The following is a 17184-nucleotide window of genomic DNA, read 5'->3' as shown; positions in this document are numbered from 1 at the left end:
GAGTGTATGTTACACACCCAAAATTCAGTTCCGAACAATATCGGGACTGTGTTTTAAGAGCTCATGTTAATTCCTAGGCCTGTCCATGAAAATCAAAATTCTTGATATTTTAGGATTAGTCTGCGGCAAAACTCATCTGGAAGATGATTTTTTAATCCCACTGAAACTATGGGTGGAGATCTGGTTTCACATCCTTACTCTCTAACTATTATCTGTTCCTGGCCAAAGCAGAATTAGTTGGGATTGTGATCCTTAGCCTATTTAAATGGCCCTTTAATAAGGGTTCAGGTTTTCTCATTATAGACAAAGATCTCAGATCTGAGGTTCCAGTGTCTCCATAGCTCTTTCCTAGGCTCTAAAGATTATATTAGCTCATGGTTCTAGCCCTGAAGAGAGTGTAATTTCATCCTCACATTTCAAAAGGTTAATCTCTTCTCATTAGCAATAAAGGGTCACATCACATGGCTAAAAAAATAGCAACATACATCTGAATCTCCTACCCATGTGAGCAGTGGAAAAATGAACAGGAGTGGGAAGGAGTCATCACATCATATACGTAACTCATCTAAATCTGGATGCTTAAATTAGGTTCCTCCACCAAGTGGAGTCAGGAGGAGTCATCTCTTTCCCTGTTAGGAAAGTTAAAAGAGCTCCTCATTTATTTAACAAAATGTTCGATTTTATTTGATTATGTATCAAATACCTTAAAAAGGTGCTGTGAATATCTTGGCTTCCTCCCAGGCTCTCAACTTCTTAGGCTGCCGGCTTGCTGCTCCTGCTGACCTTTCAGAAGTACACCAGAACATCTTTCTTTGGGCTCCAGGCCAACAAGAAACAGCAAAAAAAAAAAAAAAAAACCTTGAAAAACCCCAAGAAGGAAGCATTTTTAGAAAAAATCCAGAGGTGAAGAGGAGGAGCCACAGATGTGTGTCACAGCCACAATAGCTGCTGCGTTTGGAGATAGATAAACTCTCAGCCCACATGAACTGTGAGATGTGAGAGCTTAATGAGCAAAACTGGCCATGCACTTAATAAACATTTAGGTTGAAGGACTGAAGAAGGTCATGTTTTGAGGACCTAACTACAGAAAATCCAATCATAATGGGGCTAACAAGGTATTTCTAGGAGGCAAAAGTGTCACTTCAACAAAGCCAGGTAGGCAGGAGCTGTCAGAGGAAGGGCTACCAAGATCACACCTCTCACAAGCAGATGCCAGCATTCCCTGTGGGACTGTAAGGGCCCCTCTGCTATGATAGCTTCCCTGCCCTTGGCTTCATTAGCCCAGAGGTTGCAGAAACCTTTAATCTGAATCTAGCTAGATGTGAGATGCTGCAGGTACACCTACCCATGCCATAATGGCAACTTTGATTACAGTGTAGGTATCTTTGAAAACAGAAGATCTTGAGAACAGAGGTCAGGGTGTGATTATAAGAATTACAGGCTTTCCTAAAAGCGCTGAGGAAAACAAGAACACAAGCAAACTGAAAAATCCATTGATTCTTCTGTTTTAATCCTGATGACCAGCTACACCAAAATGATCTGCCTGGAGCCACTGCAGCCAAATCCACAATAAAGGAAACACCATTTGGATCAGCAGCAGACATCAGAAGCCTTCCCAGAGGAGAGAAAAGGTAAGGAATGTAGTACTGGCCTTGTTGCTTCTCCTTTGGAAAATGACTAGCTCTCAAAAACCCTAATTAAGTTTCTGTCTTTAAAATGTGATTTCCATTTGCTCCCTAAGGTTTAAAAATAGTGAAAAGATTTCAGCAATTGATGACACTCTCAGTTGTACTAAATTAGAGCCTAGAGGAATTAGAAGCTGCTGTTGGTTTCACATCATAATGGTACCTCCTTTTCTTCTTTCCCTTGCACCAGGACGCTGTTCCCTGACGCCACCCTCATGGGCAGCAGCTACATGCCAGAGAGGTAAATCACCTGCCAGTGCTGCTCGGTGGTCAGAGTAAGTTTTCTAGTACTTAAGGTTTCATATAACCTTTGGAGCCCTTCTTTCAGTTTATCCCATGGGCCTGCACCTCCATCTTTCTTCACATATGCAGCCTTGTGAATGTGGGAACAATTTTGCCTTTATGAGTGTTTTTGACAACAGGTTAACTTTACTGGCTGTGATGGAAATCCTCTGGATTTGCAGTGCAATGAACTAAGCTGGGCTCAGGGGATTCATGTGTGTGGGTACAGACTGCTTAATTGCATGTGAGCAATGTTGTCCCCTGACTCAGAAATATCTTTGCCTTGGGGAAAAATAATATATCCCCCCAAAATTCTTGTCTTTCTCTGTACACAGACATCATCTCTTTAATGGTGCTCTTAATTTGTCTCAACACAATTTCTTGAGTAAATGGCATAAAAAAGACTATTAGTTGTTTCTACTGCAATCTCTGAATGATAAACACATGTGGTTTACTCCTGTACAGTAATTGGGCATTTCTGTGATTAGATAGTCCTTAATTAAAAGCATCTCACCTGCTCTCAATATGATGGCAGTAAAAACATAGCTATGTGCTGTGTTTCTGGCATAGTTTCAGCTTTTCCACAGAGCTGAAATCATGACCATATATACCAGTTAGCTTAGGCTTCAGGCTTTGAAAGCTCAATGTGAGTAATGAAGAGAAAGCAATCTGATTAGCTGGTGGAGCTGTCTAAAAGGCATCTTCATTACAAAGGAGCTTAAAAAAGGAATAGAATTATGCAAAATAGATTAAAGATAAAATAATAATAATAGAATCAAACAGCATGACAAAGAAAAATGTCTGCATTCATCTGAAATTAATATTTAATAGATTGCACAGTGACGTCCATGGCTTTATATTCTTCTATTTTAATGATCTTCACCACAGCTTGAGGTCCTTTGTCTTGTCCCCTTCTACTGACATCAGCTGGAAGAGACAGAGATTAAAACAAGGGTAATTTCCCCATGGTGGTTCCTTGGCACTGTTTCTGCTTTGCTCAGCCATGAACTGAAGTTTAAAGGATGAAATGTTGTCACTCAGACTGATTCTTCCCTCCACCCCTCCTTACCAGGGTTAACCACTCAGCTAGTCACCAAGGAAACGCATGGCTCCTTTGCCCATCTTACTGCCATCCTACAGCCTCATATTGAGAACATCACCATAATCTCATTAGGAGGTTGAATTTCCCATTGAAGCTTGAATTCCCTTAACAGGAGGGGACTGGACTAATGCAATTAAGCAAATTAGTGTTTTGAGCCATTGCATGGTATCTGTCTAATACCATAAGCAAAGGCTAGGTAGTTATTTTTCCTAAAATAAAATAAATCAACAAAACCAAAACCCCAGCCCTCTCCCCACATTATGTTCATGGAAATAGTGTAGTCCTCTCTCAGCGGTAAAGGTCTTTAGAAATGGGAAGATAATTGTTCACTTGACTAAAAACATTAATTGCCTTCCCCTTCTTTTTCCTAGTACTCCCATCTGAGTGGTTCTGATTATTTTTGTCTGTGTAACATTTATGCTTCTAGAGGTAAAGTAGGGTAAACCTGAACATTTTGTTTTGTTCCTCTCTTACAGTACGTAAAAATGGTTACCAGATCGGAACAAAACTCCTATTGGTTCCAAATCTATTTTGATGTGAAGTGTTTGTTAAGTGCTATGAATAACTATTTTAAAATGCACAGAATTTTCTGGAGATAATTCCATCGTATTCAGTAATTCTCTAGAAATGCAGATTATTAAATGCTTAATGCAGAGCTTTTCTGCATTTTGTTGTGTGGTTTTGAGCCTAATCCAGTTCCCTCCTCCCTCCCCCACACTGCCAAGAAAACAAAGCTGTAAGAGCGGACCATAGCAAGAATCAGAATCCATAGATCTCTGAATAATATCCTGGTACATGAGTTTCAAAGGCAGTGTATTTTTCTAGGAGCCTGGGGGAGGGAGAGGAGAAGCGGTATCCTCCTGTGGATAATGCTGCCATCTCTGTCACGGCATTTCTTCCTGGGGAGATGGAAGATGGAACGACAGGGATAGGGGTCTAGGAACCTCTTACACATATCGATTACCAAGGAGGTTATGTTGCTGGCTGTTGGCTGTGTTCAGCTTTGAATGAGAACGGCAGGAATAACAAGTGAATTTTAATAGATGTTATTGTGCTACCACTCATCTTCTCACGAATAAATCCCAGTCTGCCACTGGGCACTACAGCCAGAAGGAGCGAGAACACGGGTTATTGCTAAATAAAGATGTTGGGTTTACACTCCACTCTCCGTAACACACAGTCCCCATCCTAAGCCACTTACAAAATAGATATGTATTACATAGGCAGTACACATAGTCCCAAAGGATAGACTAATCTTAGCATTTTTGCCTGAAAAAACAAGTAACTTCACGAGTGAGTCAGTACTGAGAATATCTGTCACAAACTTGAAAATAGAGTGTAGTACAGATAATGGTGCAGTTATTTCAAGAGTCAAGAAACTAATAAGTATTTCTGTGGTCACAAAATCCCAAAATGTCAGACCTGAGCTCCTGAGCTGGTACTGAAGAGAAATTGAAAAGTGCTGAAACAAAATACAGGACCGAGCCTCACAAACGAAATGAGCTCTGCACTGTTATAGCAATAGCCATTCAGTTTGGATTAAAGTATTTCAATATTTATGGTGTCAGATTAGAGAAGAACAGAAAAAAAAACTCAAAAAACACCAAAACAAAAAACCCAGAAGAATTAATATTCTGAAATACCTTTTTCCCCTCTTGATATCATTACAGGGGATGAATTATTTCCCTATGTAAGTTCTTACATAACAACTAGTCATGTTTACACATTTGATTTTTCCCTCCTATCATGTTTGGATTTAAATATAGCCTTAATCCTGCATATCCTGCTTTGAAAAGCTTAGATCTGTAATGTATTGTATAGTATTCCTTAAAAGGCTTTGCTGTGTAGTGTGTAGTGTGTGCTAGCCTTCGGCTAACAATACAGATTCCCATTCTTAACCTTACGCTTGATAGCTTTGGATAATATTCTTATGAGGAGTGTTCACCTAGACTGCAGGATCCATTCATACCTTCCTCATCTCTTTGGGAATTTGTTAAAATAGTACATGGTTTTGCCTCCTGAGATAGTGAGCTCTTTTCTTGAATGGAAAAAGGACGGTGTACAGAACCCCAAATTAAAGCAGTCAAAGAGAGCTTGAAAGTTACAAATTTTGATAAGCTTAAAAATAATGAGCGACAAGTGCCAATTTAAACAGACGTAAAGATAGATTTTGGTCTTCAGCAGAGAACACAACTGTTATAAAAATTAATGCACATCTCTGGAGTGTGGCAGTGCAGATTTTAGTAAAAAGGTCCAAAAGACACAAGGACATAATCTATGTGTGGCATGCAGAGACACTGCCACCTCCAAATCCATTACTGTTTGCAGACAGCAAAAAGGATGACTCAGGTGTGTATACTTCTTCGTTCAAATGATGGCTGTCATACTATAATGGCTTGTGTTATTGTTCACTGTTTATTGCCAAAAGGAAGTGTCCCAATTTTAATATCAGCATTTTGCCTGAATAAATCCCACATGCCTGTTTTTTGAGAAGCAAGATTGATTCATGTAGAAAAGGTAACTAACAGCAAAGCAGAAAAGGGGGAAGAAATAAAAATAATGGATCCTTAGTGTTCCTTTGCAGGAAAGGCTCTATTTATGAAGCAAATGATACAAAATGAATGTATTCATGAATTAAAACTGAGAGGTGGCACAAACATAAACAGACTATTGTTGAAATAAAACTGTACTGCTGTGCTTCCTGTGAACCACCGCCTTATACTGGCACTCCTCAGAGCAAAGCTGCTTACTGTCATGGGGGTGAGTGGCTTCTGCACTAGTGAACACAGAGAGCAGAGGGATGTCCTCATGCAACCAAGGCTTGTGATGTGTGGGGTGGATTTGTTAGAAAGAGGCACTTCCAGCAGGCATCATATGCAGCTATGGTGTCTCACGGGGCGTCCACCAGCCCCTTCCTTCTCCCTGCCCTCCATCACCCACCTCTTCTTCATCTGTTTGGAAAGGTCAAGTGAACCACGGGAAGAGAGGAAGGTACAAGTTGTCATCAGACTGCACTGGGATAGTTTTCCAAATATACTGTATGTCCTAGACCTAGAGGAATTAGTTGTTGGAAAGTAACACGCTTTGTAAGCTTGTTTCTCTTTTTCTCCTTGTCCAGATTTTTTCCCCCAAATTCTCCACGTTGCTGTGTGATAGTAGTGTTACAGAAATCTGGGTGCAATATAATTATAATCCAATGCTAGTTGTCTGTAATATGTGCCAAAACAGGCTCAGCACAAATCTTCATTAAATGATGAAAGCTTGATCCAGTTCCCACCTCTGAGATGTTCTCAGCACACACAGTTACAATGCCCAATAGATGGGGTTTTAGGTGCTGTTGACCAACATAGTTTCTTACTTTTAACACACAGATTAATTCTTTTTCAAAGCAAACTGAAATTATGTACTTAACTATTGAAGTCTTTTTTTGACCATCCTGGTAAAATGACAGCGCTAAGAGGGTGCTGTGAAAATTGACTGATCATTTTGGGTGCTGCAAATTTTCTGAGCTTCTCTACAGCTTTTCTATGGTTTTCCTTCCAATATACCACTTTTACTAGGATCAGTTCTCCTCCACTCCATATTTACTCCTGTAATTTTTCTCAGATGCATTTTTTATGTGTTAACTTAGTTTTCCTTTAAGCTCTGATGAAGACCACGTTTTAGCTCATGTTTTAAAAATCCTGTAGGGTTTCCTCTCATACAAAAGAGGTGACGAAAGGCCAATCCACTTTCTGTGTCTTACCATGACATTTTCTACTCTATCATACATCGCCCTTTAACTTCACTTAGTTTACCTAATTCTAAACTTCTAGAAACCTCTCTTTAGCATATTTACTTCATGCATAAATGAAGGATGTTCTGGGGTTAAAACCACAGAGATCAGTTTGCGCTGCTGTTTACCACCAACCTGGCATCAGGAGTCAGAACAAGTGTTGTGAGATCCTACCTAATGAAATGGCGAGAACTTGCTATAAATAATTTAGGACTTGAGCTTTATTCAGAACAATTCAGTTGGGAATTCCTGAAACAAGTAATGAGTTTTGGAAAAACACAAATGGATTTTGCAGACATACACAAAAGCTAAATGTGCTGGATATGTTTTAAAAAGAATTATTTGCTCATCTCTGGTCCCCAGTCTTGCATGGGTCTAAATTTAATTTACCACAATTGTCTATAACCTAATTTCATTAAGATTTTCCTAGATTCTGTCACAGTCTTGAGCCACCAGAATAAAATTTTCCATCAGCAAATCTGGTGAATGAGGGCATTCACTTCTTCTTCTAAATTGCCAATAAAATGTCAATTCTATTGTGATATTCCTTGACTAATTCAACAATTAACAGCTTTCCATTTTTGCCAGTTATCCCTCTGTACTTCCCACCTTTCAGTGAGTTCAGACTTTGTCACAAGGTGAATTGTCAAGACAATCTCCACAGACAGATTTTATCAAAACCCTTCAGAACATTTTAAATAAATGGCAGCTGCTGTTTTTTGTGCGTTTCGTGAACTCCTGGTATTTTGAAGAATGTTAGTTGTTCTGTGAAAGTCTCAACAGTTTGGTTTTATTACTTTTAATTAATGTCTACACTACACCCAGTGCTTGAATCACCTTCTGCACACTCCCAGAGGGTTAGCTGGTCTGTGATTTCAGCTCGGTGCTGACACCCCCTCTTGGTAGGGAGATCATCCTCCTCCTTTATTTCTTTATTCTGGGTTTAATCTAGTCTGACCCAAGTGGTCACAAGCTGATCAACCCACTATAGTCAATGGATTTGACCTCCTGCAGGGACACAGCGGACACAGGGCTCCAGCTCACACCCCAGCCACATTCCCAGATCATCCACATGCTCCATGAGCAAACCACTCAGTTCACCAGTCCCTCCTTGGAGATGGGCAACACAAAAGGCTGGGACAGACAGCCAAGCCCATGGCAGCATGGATGGAAGAAAAGGTGGAAAATCAAACCCCAGTCCTATCTCCTCCCAGCTCAGGGCTGAGGGGTCAGGGTCGGGGCAAGTGCCTCTGCCTGTGGATGTGGGAAGCACTGACTGCAGCCCACAGTGGTGCTGCACCCTGCTGTGAAAGGAGCTGGTTGTCACTCCTGCCACAGCAATGACACTGCTGAAATACCCACTGCTGTGGCATCCCTCTAATAAGTGTTGGTTCTTACTGAGGGATAGAATAAATTAATTTACGAAGTTGCAGTGTCAGTGTAAGAAAGGCAGCAGCATGAGTCTGTAATCACTCCCAGTCCAAGATACGTATCCAAGAAACTGAGGTTTTGGTTTATCTTGTCTTTAATGTAGAAAGATCTTCATATGAATTTTGGACAAATTATGCACAGGTAAGGCAATCAAGTACATTTAACATCTCAAGACTGGTAAGTGCTAGCACTGTGCTGTCACCTCACAATATTAAAGAGAGAATATTCCAGCTGTAATTCCACTGCCAGACAAGAAATTAAACAGAAAATATTTCTTCCTTCATAACTTTCTTCTTTCAAACTTTCTTATAAGTTAAAATACTGTAAATCTCTTCCTCCTCCCCCTGTTTTTTTCTGACCTGGAAGGGCACTTCAGCATAGTTTTGAGTTCAACCCTACAAATTGGAATGCAGTAAATCAATTAGTTATCAGATTGTATCTTATTCTGTATAAAATGTAGGCATTTCCAGTACTAAATGGCATAAAGAGCTGCTTCAGACTAGCCTCAGAAAAGAAGAGCCCCAGAGAGTTGTAAAGATACAATGGATGTCCAATTTTTCAGCCTTGTTTTTGGAGTTCTAATAATTCAGCGCTAAGGACACTTCTTGGATATGCTACACGCATCTGCTGATGTGAACATATTTTTTAGTGAACATTAACTCCCTGTTTTAGTGAAAATCTGTATTGATGAACTATTTGTTACAGTTCCAGGGAAAAATCACTATCCATTCTGCTACTGATCAGAAACAAGCTGTAATACACCATGAGGCAAGTAAAGAATGCAAGCAAAGAGTATTCTTTGATTTCTGCATAGGAGATGCTAACAGTAATGATTTAAATTCACGAATTAACATTAATGACTTATTTATTGAAGGAGTGTGGAACCCTGAACATACCACTAGTACTATTTTTGGTGGGTTATATTGTGCTTAGATTGTATGTATATAGTGCCTCCATCTACCCCTGCAGTCAGTGGCCCGTCTTCTAAACAACCCTCTGATGAATGGAAAGCAGACTTACTTGCATACATTTCGCTTCAGGTTAGGGTAACACATTCATGTTCATTGGTTTCTGCTTCTTCTGGGCCTTTGTTTTATGATACTCAAACACTGATGGATGAGAGTTTGCACATTCCTTAAACATCATTGATTTCTCAATGGATTGTGGATCCTTCTTGGCTGAGTCTGAACTGCAGGAGGTAACTATAGGCTTGCCTCAAAGGTGCTGCGTAATTAAGAGCTTGACTGTCACACAGGGATGCAATGACATGATCCAAATTTGGATGGGAGAGTTGGAGAGGAAATTCCATGTGGAAGCACAGGCAAGGAAGCAGACTTCAGTAATCAGCTTTCCTGAGCCCTAACAGAACAGCAGATGCAGCGAGGACAAAGTGACTCCTAAACCATTATAGTCAGTGTATTTGTAAAAAGCAATTGTTTGGGATTTTTAGAGGCAGGAAAAAACCTAGGGAGCAGCTGTCTCAAAAAAAAAACCAAGACTTAAATCAAAACCAGCTACAGCTTTGAAGTGAACTGGCACTAAAGCCAGAGGTCCTAAAGGTTTGGGATCAAATGGAGGTAGATTAATTGGAATTTCTGAAAGGAGATAAAATAGAGAATACAGAATGCCTGCCCACAGCTTCTTAGGAGGAATTGAAGTGGAAATGAAAATAAAAGTTGGTATTTCGTTACTGCTGAGAACAGTTACAATACTGCTAAGTCTTCTTAATAATGATCAGAAAAGAAACAGTTGAAGAGGTGCTAGGGGTAGGAGGAAATAATACAGTGGGAATGAAGGACTGTGGAAAAATACTCTTTAATTGCTAAGTTTGGCAGAGATATATCTAGGAAGTTAATCCTATTGAATGTTTTGCTATACTGGGATATCAGTTATCAGAGTGGGGGTGTGTGCAGAATGATGTTTTCTGGAGTTTTGTTCAGCCAGCTGTACCAATAGAAATGGATAATTTGTAATATTCTGAGATTGATGTTTTGCTTAGTGTAAGGTGACACTTTCCATGCAGAATATCCAAGCTAATAATACTGTCAAGCAGGAGTAATCTTATTAGTCTGCTCCCTTGGCTTTTCAAATATGTACATAATTCTGAGAAATATTATTCTCATGTTGAAGTAATATCAAACTATGTCTTACAAATAGTATATCCACTGTACACCAGTGCGTACCAGTTTCAACAAGAAACTGTGAAAAACTCTATCTTCAGTCAGTAACAAGTATACAACCCATCTTTCTTTTTCCTCATTGAATGCCTGATAAATTAATGCTACATTTCTGTGCCAGCTCCTTACTGGCTATGAAGGAAGACTCAAAATGCACTGTTCCTCCTTTGGTGCTTCTGATTAAAGCCAGTCTTTGATTCTCAATGATTCTTGATTTATTTGGTCTCTCCCTTTTGAATATCACCATACATCCAAGGGTTCAAAGCAATCAAATGTTTTATGGCTTTATAAGTCTTGATTTAGTACAGTTATATTCCCCTATCCCCCCCAAAATCCCCAAACCCTAAAACAAACAGTAGTGGCCAACTGCGTTGAGCTGCACCTGCAGGATGTAAGGGTTACCCAGAAACAGAAGAACCTGTATCAATCCTACTTTAAGAGAGACTTGATGAAATGCAAGAAATGATCCCTTGAAAGTTAGATAGATGGAAAATGAGTGGCACACAGTGCTATGCTACAGACAACACCAGATCCTAGGTACTTGTGCCTACAATGGGGAGAGGGTGATAAATATTAAACTGTGCATGTAGGTGTTTATTGAGGTCACAGGTGGTTTGTGAGGAGAAGAAGTACAAATTCATTTAATATTGGAAATTGCATGTTTGCCTTGTTTAGTTCTGAAATAGGCAATAACCGTAATATGTGCTCTTTGGTTCAAAGATGTCCCTTGGTATGATAGCACAATATATTAATTTTGGAGGTTTTTTTACCATAAGACATTACAGTTGGCTGTACTATGCAGAGATGGGACAATGGGTAATAGACCAAGTCAGGCCTCAGCATGAACTTTTGTGACCCTTCAGCAGCCACTAGCCTGGAAAAAAAACCCTGCCTTGTAACACTGAACATGTAGGACTTTACGTTCTGGCTCTTTGGTGTTCCCTTGGCCACTGAAATTGTGCACACTTGGGAATGCCTGCCCGTAACAGGGTTGCAGATTTCAGTCCAGGCAGGAGGGGTTAACCCAGAGCTTGAGGAACCTGGGGAAGGTTCCTCCTTCTCTTCCATGCTCGGGAAGGGGAGGAGGGCTTCACCCGTGGAAACCACCTGCTGCTTGCACAGGGAGGCCCAAGCTCTCACCCCGGCAAGGCTGCAAGAGCCATGCTTGCTTCCCAATTTCAGGAGTTTTCACACATGCACAGAAAGGCTCAGCACCAGCAGAAATGACTGACAGGAGTCAGCAAGCCCCATCAGCCCCTTGGTATCTGGGGGTTTGATCTTTAATCCCTGCAGAATGGAGAAGGCTTCAAAGCCAGTCCTCTGACTTGCTGCTGTGCCACATGGCCACCAGGTCCTCTACAAGAGGTGCTGCTATTTTCTCATCAGATCAGGTCCCTACCAGAAAGCATTAGTAGTGACCACATGATGCCTGGGGCTGCATTGCTGGCTCTGAGTGAGCAAGGGTGGACATATACAAGGATAAAGCTCTGGTCATCCATGGAGCTTTATGGCCAAAATTAAGATGGCAAACAGCTAGGAGTCTGAGATGGGTGATGGGCTTTGGATGAAGGTAACTAAAGCCTCTCTAAAGCCTTCTGCTGCTGCTAAAGTCCTTTATAGGAATTAGTCATGCAATTATTTCCATTCCCTGATGGAATTATGGCAATCAGTAATATTGTTACTGCAGGACAGGAGCTCCAATAAAGAACTGAGATTTTTAATAGTGGGGCTTTGTACAAATAAGGAGCAAGCAGCCAGAATCCAGCTACAACTTATGGAACTAGGAGTAAAGCTTTAAAAAAGCTCTTTGGGGCTTTGAATCCCCCAGGGAGGGATAGCAGTTGAGAGAGAGATTGCAAAAAAACCATAGTATTTGTGTACCTGAAAATGTCACACATTTTGTCTGTTGCAGCTATGCCTCATTGCGGTTGTTAACGTGTTACTGTAACACCTGCTGGCCCTGATTAGGATTCCTCCGGGATGGTATAATCACAGAGCAGAATGTGGCCGCCAAGAAATTACAACTCATGATCTGCAGCACATAAAGGGGGAATAATGATAGACTCAACCAGATAGATGTATGCTGGTTTATCCATACATATGGCCAGTATGGATGAATTTGCATCTTCATTTACTATTTTGCTTTAGCCCCATGAGCATCAGTGCTCCCTTATAACTCTGAGCCTGGCCATTATAAGTTGGCTATTCTTACAGTGTCATTGAAGTAAATCACAAATAAGTATTTGAAACAGGAGAAAATAACAGCTTAGGTTTAGGCTACTGTAAGCTGGGCTGGCTCAGGGACAAATTTACGTTTAGACTGAGCTTCTTCACATCTTCTGTAATTAATTGTAAACTCTCTCATGTCTCAGCCCTACAGAAGAATTTAGGCAGCCCTGCACTGCCAGAAACTGTGCCTTACGCTTTGTAAGACATGCAATAGCTAATCTAAGTAGTCAGGCTTAGCACCTACTTTTCATAATTATTTGTGCAAGTACAAGTAGGTTTATCAAATGTCTGCATTAATCAGACAAAGGATATCAGCCTTGCCAAAATAAATCTGTTTTAAAAGTGTTATGTCTGATTATTTGTATTATTCAACCAACACCCAGACGTCCTGTTATGTTAAGAGCTACACAAGCATGTAAGAAACCATTCCACCACCAGGGAGTGTATGACTAATTCACGATAAGAGAAAACAATTGGACATTACAAGCAAATAAAGGGAGAGGAGAATGAGGGCGGGCACGATCGTCTGTGACTGGGTATTACTATGAGAACTGTGAGCAAGTTTTAAATAAAGGAAAAAATGGTTTGACATAAATAAATTGGAAATATGATATCAGTAATCCTTACTGGGCATTCGCCTAGCCCAATGGAGATTTCTGCGGTATGTACATAGCTTTCATATTAGGGTCTTATTCACAACCGTGCCTATTTACACCACTTTCACAGGGAACTCCAAATGGCATTGCAGAGACAGCAGAGGACAGAGGAACACAGCCAAAACACTACAGCTGGCCTCCTCATACCACACAAATCTGCCATCTGCACCCAGCCAGGCATGTGCCCAGTGAGGGTTATGGAGGCTGCATTTCTTTGTTATTATATGCTTCATACTGTCAGCACAACATAAAGGGATCTTAGTGGGACTGAGTGTTTGTGTCAGTCTAACATGTTTTGCTGCTGCATGTTTTCAGTTCCACAGCTATTCTGCTTGAGCATTAGTGTGAATAAATCACTTCATTAAGATGCCTACTTGAACTGGTGCTGCCTGGAATAACAAACCTTACTGTATGTTTCAATGAGAGGAAGATGTACAGAATAAAAGGATACATGTTTACAGAAGCCTCTGCTTTCCAGTACCCTTTCTGATCTGAGGTCACCCTCCCATGTCATGGGCCTTCAATTACTCTGAGCCTTTATTCATCAAGAGCACCTCCTTAGAAGTCAGGTTGAGTTCTGGTCTTCTTTGCCTTTAGGAGCTTGTGGTCAGTGATGCACAGCAATATAACAAGGCATCTTAAAAGAATAAAGCATTTAGCAGCTGAAACAAAGAACTTAGTGGAAAGAAAAAACAACAAAATTGCAAAAATAGTATTTATTAATGTATTTTCAAGGTAAAATATACAAGGTAAACTTGTGAGATGAAACTGGACTCTGTCAGGCACTCAAGTGTCTCAGATTAATTTTCCTGGACAATTCCCAGCCTTTTGTGAATGTGCTCCTTTCTTCATATCCCTAATTCTTTTCCCATCCAGTGCAAAGAAGCCTGGCACTATCTCTCAGCTATTGTTTGTAGGAAAGTGGCTTATCTTGAGTCATACTCTTTTCCTTTCATTTTCCTTTTGAATTGAATTGTTCTGTTCATGGGGCAAAGTCAAAACAGGGTGCTTGCAAATTATCACAGCGCAGTACCCTTTTCATCACAGTCATAAAACACATTGCAAATCCAATAGATGAAGTTGGAATTCCTATCTATTCTTGAAAGTTATAACCAAAACCAAGTGCTAGTGGCAATATAGTAAAGCAAAACAACCTTTGTGATACCTCTCATCTAGGTTAACATCCATAATATTTAGTATTTACATAATAATTACTATATTTTTCAGGATGAAACACAGCAATTGCCATCTCTTTCACCCTCTAGCATTCTTGAAAAAGGAGCATGGCTTGAACTGACCAGCAGTGTATTGCCAGAAGAAACCCCAGCTACGAGCACAGCAGCTTGGTAGGAAACACCAGTAACATGTGATGGCCTTACACAAACGCTATGTCATTTAAATGTAACAATAGTTTATGTTTCATAAGTCATCTTCTGTGTCAAAGCCTACCTGATACACTTCATACTGCTTCTGTAGCCTCAGAATCACCCAGTCATCATTGGGTCATCTCGCCCAATAACATAAATTACTGGCATTGTACACAAAGGGAGAATGCAGGGGCTTACACCTGCGAGGAGGGCTGCTGTTTTCCCTTCCTCAGAGTATTTTGTGTAATTTTTAAAGACCTTGGCCAAACCAAGTCTCCCGGGAGCTCCACTTGATGTGCAGCCCGGCAGTAGCAAGTACATCTTTGCCACAAAAGGTACTTTGCGGTGTGAACCAAAGGGCACCTCTGGATGCAGGAACCAAGCCGCCCGGTAGCGATGCCAACCGGGGGGAACCGTGAGCAGTGGCAGAAGCCGATTAATAAAGAGATTAACAAAAAAAACCGGACAAAGACAGCAGCAGATCGCCTGGCGGGTGCCCTGGAGCAAGGCTTTCATCTCCTACCCGCTCGCGGAAGGACCCGGCCGTGGGGGGGAGGTGAGGAGGCCAAAAGGGGTGTGTCCGGCAGCCTCTCCCTCCGCCCCGGCCTTCTTTGGGGTGCCGGGCCCCGCTGGCAGCCAGCCCACCGTGTTCTCCTGGCTGTGCTGCCCACGAAGGTAGCCCAGGGTGGTGCCGAAGGGCTGCTCCCAGTTCCTGAAGACCTGTAAATACAGCTCTCATTTGGATATATATATTTATTTATTTATTTATTTATTTATTTTCCCCACCTCTGCAGCCTTTGCAAAATAAGGGACTACCTGTTGCATACTCATGCGGCAGCAGCGGTATTGCCGGAGAAGAACTGGGACCTCCACTGCCGAAGCCGGATGCCCGACCTTACCTTGGGCACCCTGCCTGTGCTGTGCTGGTGCTCGGCGCCCCCAGCCCCTGGGGCTTTTTACTTTTCGGGGTAGCACTCTGTACCCCTAGGTACTGCCCCCCTCCACCCCAGAAGTGCCCTTCCCAGGGCGCTCTGTGGTCACTGCCGTTCAGGCGTGGATGATTTGAGCCTCCCAAGGCCTTCATGAGCTATGCCCGCGTTTACTGCCTCCGGCTGGCAGATAAGGAAGAGCCAGAGCAGCTGGTCCAAGGTCCCGCTGTGCCCGAGCGGAGGAGTCCGAAACATCCCTGCTCCTCTGCTCTGCCCATTGGGCTGTGCCTCTTTCCCACGCCTGAGCCTCTCCTCCCTCTCATTTACTCTCCGGGTGCTTTGCAAATACAAGGGCTGTAATTTCTGATCCCCACGCTCCAAAAGGTTGGGTCCGTTCCTTTTGTAGTTTAGCTACCGCCAGGAACTTGCTCGGATACTCAGCTCTGCCTCTGGGTGAACCTGTGTCTGCCTTGAGAAACGGGATAATGCAGTGGCTGTTGTTTTGCTGCTGCCAGTCTCTGGAGAGGGGGGTTTCATGAAGTCTTAGCTCCGACAGCAAAACATAAAATAACACACAGGCAACGCCACACACCTCATGGCTGGGAATTTAAAATTTCCCCACATGAGGCTTCCTGCTAGGAAGCGGCTGGCAGAGGCGCCCCTATAATAAAGTGCGCGAGGAAAGTAGTTCGCTAGGAGAGCAGCCTGGCTCGTTGACAGAGGGGGCGGATCCTGCGCACAGGCGGGCCGCGCCGGAGCGGCCCCGGCAGCATCGGGGCTATTTCAGGAGCCGGGCGGAGGCGGCAGCGGCGGCTGGAGTCCGGGGCAGTGGGGAGTCATGGAGTTAGCGGAGTCGGTGGGCTGAATGGGGACTTGCAAGTGGAAGCGAAGGTAGCCAGGGAAACACGGGTTTGCTTCGGTTGAGGGGAGAAGAGGGGGGGGCGGTGAGGGCTGCATCACAACTTGAGCTGCATCAAGCTGAGCCAGGCAGAGAGGGGAGCGGGAGGAGAAGAGGGAGGTGGAGACGGCTGCCACCGGGGGATTTGGGCTCGCTTTATTGAAACAAATCAGTGTTCGGGAGAGAGCGGCGAGGAGGAGGAGAAAGAAGAGGAGGAGGTGGGGGTGTGGGGGCAGGAAGAGGGGAATCGAGAAAGAAAAGTGCGAGGGCTGTGGCTGGGAGAAGCAGAAGTGATGAGAGAGCGAGCGGGGAGGCTGGAGGAGGCTGCCCGTCCTGCTGCTGCGCCCCGCGGGGACCGCCGCTCCTGCCGCCGCCGGGCGCCTCCGCGGCCGCCGCTGCCGCCCCGTCGCCCCCGGCCCGCGACATGGAGGCGCTGAACGGCCCCGGCCCGGGGCCCGGCGACGCGTTGCGGCCGCCGCCGTCTTCGCCCGGCCACCACCACCCGCACGCCGAGAAGAAGAGGCTGCACCGCGCCCCGTCGCCCGCCAGACCCTTCCTCAAGGATCTCCACGCCCGTGCCGCCGTTGCCGCCAAGCCACCGCCCGCCCCTCCCAAGTCCCCTGGCCTCCCCGGCCGGGCACCCCCATCCCCGC

The sequence above is a fragment of the Pezoporus wallicus genome, unplaced genomic scaffold (assembly GCF_028554395.1).
Source record: "Pezoporus wallicus isolate ANWC-B61680 ecotype Strahan unplaced genomic scaffold, APGP_CSIRO_Pwel_v1 contig_227, whole genome shotgun sequence".
Classification (NCBI taxonomy): Eukaryota; Metazoa; Chordata; class Aves; order Psittaciformes; family Psittacidae; genus Pezoporus; species Pezoporus wallicus.
This window is presented reverse-complemented; position numbering follows the sequence as displayed.